This window comes from Ursus maritimus, unplaced genomic scaffold (genome assembly GCF_017311325.1).
Source record: "Ursus maritimus isolate PB19 unplaced genomic scaffold, ASM1731132v1 scaffold_27, whole genome shotgun sequence".
Taxonomy (NCBI): domain Eukaryota; kingdom Metazoa; phylum Chordata; class Mammalia; order Carnivora; family Ursidae; genus Ursus; species Ursus maritimus.
In genome coordinates this window covers 22,007,852-22,012,395 of record NW_024425230.1, presented here as the reverse complement: position 1 = coordinate 22,012,395, position 4,544 = coordinate 22,007,852, and the positions used below count along the sequence as shown (strand labels likewise).

General features: G+C 43.5%; 1 long non-coding RNA gene across 1 annotated transcript in view; it reads left to right on the top strand.

Moving 5' to 3' along the window:
- Positions 1–4,544, top strand: part of LOC103660211 — a 7,348-nt gene that overhangs the window by 35 nt on the left and 2,769 nt on the right. The window contains exon 1 of the long non-coding RNA XR_567738.2: positions 1–389. This exon is cut by the window's left edge and continues 35 nt beyond it. This is a non-coding gene — a long non-coding RNA (uncharacterized LOC103660211). The remainder of the gene's footprint in view (positions 390–4,544) is intronic.

Sequence of the window (4,544 nt, the reverse complement as noted above, 5' to 3'; positions counted from 1 at the left end):
AGATCAGCAGGAAACAGATGGCCTGCTCAAAATGTGTAACTGAAGAGAGTTAATGAAGGGACAGTGACAAAGAGGCAGGCAGGGTTGAGGGAAACCAACAAGGGATAGTGAAGCACCCCAGGGCTACATCTGCTGAGAAGCCATTATCAGCCACAGGCTAAGTGAGAACAAAAGCTTCAGGAAAGAGAGAGCCCATAGGAACTTACAGGAATACAGCACTACCTCTCTCTCTTGCCCTCAGGTCTCCTGTGGTACCCCCCCCCCCCCAGTGGCTGAACCCGAGAGGAAGCCTAAGGACAAGTGAGCCCAGATGACAGTGTCCTTCAAGGCCAGCCTCTGGAAAAGGACGGAGGGTGGGTCCGGAAAGACAAAGGCAGAATATCTAGCAGGTATGTGATCATAGAACAATGCGAGAACTGTCTAAGCTGTGGCCAAGGATCTTCAGGGAATCCGAAAAACCAGGGTTTCCAGAGAGAAGAAGTGGAGGTAGCTGGAGAGCAGGTAGGGTAGGTGGAGGGAACGGGAAAGATCATTAACTCAGGCTGAGACAAGGGTGAGAGGCAGAAACAGGCACTTTTTATTTTTTGGTCAAATACTTAGCTGGAGACTGAGCTCTGGAAGAGATTAATAGGAGATACAGGAACTAAATTAGACTAGGGCATTGGAAATTCTTCCCCTATTGGCTATTACCCTATATTTCTCCTTCCTAGCTAAACTGCATGCGTTCAACAAATAATTGCTTAGTACCTATCATGTGCCAGGAACTGTTAGGCCCTGGGGATTGAGGAGGGAACAAAATTAACATCCTTGCTGTCCTGCAGTTTACATCCTGGTGGGGGGAGACAGACCATAGATAAGTAAATATGTCAAGGAATGATAAGCGTTCTAAAGAAAAAATGTGGGAGAGCAGGGAAATAAAATCCCGCCCATTCTATACCTTAAAAACCTCTTGATTTAGTCCACACAGCTCCCTCCTCCACACACACACACACACACACACGCACACACACACACACACACACACACACACACACCCCAGACCTCCAGAGTAAATTAGGCCGTGTGTATCTCTCACCTGGACAAATATCATATAATACCTTCCTCCCTCCAGCACCCTCCAGCCAGTCTGTGGGAAGGATCTCCCTGAGATGAATCACGTCAGTGCCCTGCTTAAAATCCTCCAAAGCTCTTGTTCGTCTGCAGTGTGGAATACTGTCTAACCTCCTTATCATAGACCTTTTCTTATCTTCTCTGTCCATCACGTGCCTCTACCTCCCCCACTCTCCTCTTCTGTCCACACTAATTGTCTGTAGTTTACTGGCCATGCCACACGGCATATATCCGTATGTTTGTTGATGCCGCTCTTTCCACTTGGAGGGCCCTCCCATGCCCTCCACCTTCGCCAGAATTTGCCAATCCCCTCTTTGTTCTTCTAAACCCCTCAGCTACCACCTCTTTGGTCAAGCTCCCCTGACCTTCCCAGGTGTGAAGGAGCATCTCCCAACTCCCTCTTTCGTGTCATCAGTGTATCTTATAGATACCTATGAATACATTTATCATACCATATAATCTTAGATCTTAAGATGTACAGAAGTGCGTTTGGGGCACCTGGGTGCTTAGTTGCTGGAGCGTCTGACTTCGGCTTGGGTCATAATCTTGGGGTCCTGGGATCGAGTCCCACATCCAACTCCGTGCTCAGTGGAGACTCGGCTTCTGTCTCTCCCTCTCCCTCTCCCTCCACCCCTCCCCCGTCATATAAATAAATAAAATCTTTAAATATAATCCATGGCTCAGAATCCTACGTTCATCGGTTCATGTGTGACCCTCTTTTGTTACTAATCATCCACCCTAAAAACTAGGATTGACAACTTCCACATATACCCCCCCCACCCAATGCTTAATCTTGTGTTTATCATTTTCTTGCTTCTAAAAATATTTTTATCTAGAAAATCTTCTTTTTATTATTTTTTTAAAGATTTTATGTATTCATTTGACAGAGAGAGACAGCTAGCGAGAGAGGGAACACAAGCAGGGGAAGTGGGAGGGGAAGAAGCAGGCTCCCAGCGGAGGAGCCTGACGTGGGGCTCGATCCCAGAATGTCAGGATCACGCCCTGAGCCAAACGCAGACGCTTAACGACTGAGCCACCCAGGCGCCCCCTAGAAAATATTTTTTAAATCAATTTTTAAATTCTCCCTAGCTTTGATTCCATGGATCTGTGGAATCTAGGGAAAAAAAAAAAAAAAAGAACAAACAAAAAGCAGAAACAGACCCGTAAATACAGAGAACTGATAGTTGCCAGGAGGGAGGGGGAGGAGGACAAAATGGGTGAAAGGGAGAGGGAGATACAGGCTTCCGTAATGGAATGAATAAGTCACGAGGATGAAAGGTACAGCATAGGGAAGAGTCAACAGTATGGTAGCAGCCTTATGTGGTGACAGATAGTAGCCACACTTGTGGTGAACCCCACAGAAGGAGTAGAGTTGTCGAATCTGTGCAGAGTTGTACACCTGAAACCGAACGTAACATTGTGTCAACTATACTTCAATTTAAAAAAATTACCCTAGGTTTATAAAAATTTAAAAAGTCTTGCTTTTTAAAAAAGTTGAGTTTGAATGTGCTTATATATCTTTACTAGCCATATATATATATATATGTGTGTGTATATATATATATATATGATTTTATTTATTTATTTGTCAGAGAGAAGGACAGGCAGGCAGAGGGAGAAGCAGGCTCCCCACCAAGCAAGGAGCCCGATGTGGGGCTCAATCCCAGGACCCCGGGATCATGACCTGAGCTGAAGGCAAACACTCAACCCACTGAGCCACACAGGTGTCCCTACTACCTATAAATATTTCCTCTTGTGAAATAGCTGTTCATGTCTTTTGCCCATTTTCTATTAGCTTTTTATCCTTTTCTCATTAATTTTCAGGATTTCCTTACATGTTCTTTTAATATTCCCTTAGAGTTTTTTTTCCCTTGGAATTCAAGTACACAGAAAAAGTTTAATTTCTATAAATTTATGTACGTCTATGTATTTATACATACACATAAGTACATATTTGTGTATGTGAACCTACATACATAATCCCAACACATGTATTTCAGTTGCTTTCTTTATTCAAGAGTATCATCCCCTACGTAATATCCTGGGACTTCTTTTTCATCTTCCACGTTATAGTGCTAAGATTTATCTCGGGCTTGCTGTAAGTAGCTGAGTTTATTTACTGTGGCTGCTGTAGATTATTCTAGAGTGTGAATACACTAAATTACTTTGCCCCTTGCAGCAGAGGCTCTTGGTACCCTGTGTTCTTCCCCTTGACTCACCTCTGATTTTAGCCAAATACATCGTGGCCAGTTTCATGGGACCTCCCAAACACTGGCAATTCCTACTGTTCCTGTTAGGCCTTGGGTTTCTCTGATTTCTGCTTCAGGCCCTTCTCTGCCACAAGGGGAGTTAACCCTCAACTAATGGGGGACATGAGCCAAGGGATAAAAGCCCCAGGCTCCCATCCCTCAGATGGACAATTCTGGAAGGCATTCTGTATGCTTCTCAGAGGCGTCAGTCCACAGAATCACATGCCCCGAGTCTGCTTTTCTTCCTCCCCTGCCTCATCCTTCAGTCCTTCACTCCCGCTGCCTGAGATCACTTCCCAAATAAATAACCTGCAACCAAGTCCTTGACCCCGTCTCTGCTTTTGAGGAACTCAAACACATACAGCCAACGTGCTGATAATGAGCATGCAAACTGTTGCAGGTTTTTGCTGTTGCAAGAGCGCTGCTAAGAAAATTCATGTAAAACCCACTGGTACACGAGTATAGGAATTTCTCTTGTGTATATATGTAGGAGTAGAAATGCTGGGTCAAAGGCTAAGTCAACTTTCAATGCTACAAGACAGTTCCGAACTGTTTACCAACGTGCTTTTTAACAGTTCGTAGTTTCAACGTCATATATGGGATCTTATTGTTCCACATCCTCTCCGATACTTGCTGTTGTCAGGTTTCTCAATTTTCACCACTCAAATGGATATCAAATGGAATCTCATTGTGGTCTCAATTTGTACTTCCTGATAATTTGTGAAATTGAACAGGGCTTCATATATTTATTGACCATAAATGTTTCATCTTCCGGGAAATGTCTATTCTTAGCTTTTGCCCATTTTTCTATTGGTTGAGTGTCCTTTCCTCATTAATTTCACTAATTCTTTATTTTTTAATTTTTATTTATGTATTTAAGTAATCTCTACCTCCAACATGGGGCTCAAACTCACAACCCCAAGATCAAGAGTCACATGCTTCATCAACTGAACCAGCCAGGCACCCCTAATTTTACTAATTCTTGGACAGTTATAGGGTTTTTTTCCCTTGGCACTCAGGTGCTCAGAATTGACTTAATCACAGTCTTTACCTGATAAAACCTTTTTTCTGGTTACAAAATTAAGGCACGCTTGTCGTAAAAGAAACATGTAAAGAATACAGACACATCTAACATAGAGAAAGTCTTCTTTATGTCAGTTCCACCCCACCTCTGAGCAGGAATGA